Source organism: Pteropus alecto, unplaced genomic scaffold (genome assembly GCF_000325575.1).
Source record: "Pteropus alecto unplaced genomic scaffold, ASM32557v1 scaffold8, whole genome shotgun sequence".
In the NCBI taxonomy this organism is placed as follows: Eukaryota; Metazoa; Chordata; class Mammalia; order Chiroptera; family Pteropodidae; genus Pteropus; species Pteropus alecto.
Window position 1 is genome coordinate 24,389,256 of NW_006494609.1, and position 1,529 is coordinate 24,390,784.

Here is a 1,529-nt window from a genome sequence, read left to right on the forward strand (position 1 = left end):
CCCCTCCCAGCAGGGCCCCCAGGACCCCTCCAGAGAAGGCAGGGCGGAGAAGCTGGGGAACCTCTGCCAGGCCCTCTCCCAACCCAGGCCGGGGGGCCGGGGGGGCCTGCCCTCCCAGTTGGGTTCGGCCCTGACGAGGTCCCAGCGGCTCGTCCCCCCATAGGCCCCGAGAGGCCTCGCCTCCCACCCACCTGCTGGCCTCAGCACCCTGCAGTGCACAGCAGGGAGGCCAGCACGTCCAGGGGCTCCCCCCAGGGTCCCGGGTGGGGAGAGGTGTGGGGAGTAGGCCATGGAAGGGGCCGGGCTGTGTGCAGGGGGAGGGGAGGCCTGGGAGGGAGCCCCAAGGGAGAAGTTTCCAGAAGCAGGAACAGAAAGCAGACCTCCGAGGACAATGCGGGCCAGAGGCTGAGCAGGATGTCCCACCCAGAGGTCCTGCGGGGACACTAACCTGGACCCACCAACTAGCACCTTGCTCTGGGCCCCCTGTCACCCCTCAGACCCTTCCCCTGGAAGCCCCTAAAGACACGCTCAGCTCGAGAGAGACCCCTCCTCTCTCCTTCCCCTGCTGGCAGGCCATGGCCACGGGGCGTCCCCGCAGGCGGCAACACCTGGCAGAATCCTGCTGTCACGGCACCTCTTCCCAGCCGCGGGAAGATGACAGCTCCCCAGCTCCCCAGCTCCAGCTGATGGCTGACGGCTGCAGAACCCCAGGCTCTAGGAGGCTAAGGCCCTTCTCCCAGGACCGCAGAGCCAGGGGGGCCCCGGGACCCCAGACCCCCAGACCCAGCATGCTGCTTCCTCACAGGATCAGCCACCCCTTGGGGACCCAGGACACAGGCCAGGCCTCCTGACCGAGGCCACTCCAGCCACAGACATGGACGCTCAAAGTCTGGGTAGGTCCTGGGGTTCCTCCGGGCCCCCCAGCTGAGCGCTGCTCCCACTTTGAGGCCATTCCTGCCCCTGTTGGTTGTGGATGACAAGAAGTAAGCGGGGGTCTTCTCCAGGGCGGGCTCTGCCACTCTGAGGTGGCGGCTTGCTCCTGCAGGGCCCCTGAACGTGTCCCAGCCACAGCACCTGCCCTCTGCGTGGCCTCAGCCAGCCCTTAGCCTCTTGGACCCTGGGTCCAGGAGCAGGCGGTGACACCAGCTGGGCAGAGCTGTGTGCGGGTCAAAGGCGCAGAGCTCAGCGTGTGTCCCATCAGAGGCTGGCGCCTGCCGTGTCCTGTGCCGGGGCCGGTGGGGGGGGGCCACCTGGCCAGCTCTGTTCTCACTCTGCTGGGGGCTTGGCCCACACCCCATGAGGCCGGCCAGTGGCCCAGCGCCCGCCAAGCCGTCCAGAGAGATAAGCAAGCTAAGCTCCCAGTGTCCCAGGCCCAGAGTGGCTCTGTCACCTTGGTGGCCGCTCCTGCAGGGTCCCAGCTGCTCTGTCCTGTCTCCAGGGATTCATGGGCTGAGCAGGGACCGAGGCCCCAGAGAAAGTCAGCGCAGTGGCCGAGATAGGCTCCTGAGTGTCCCCAGCCTTTGAAAACT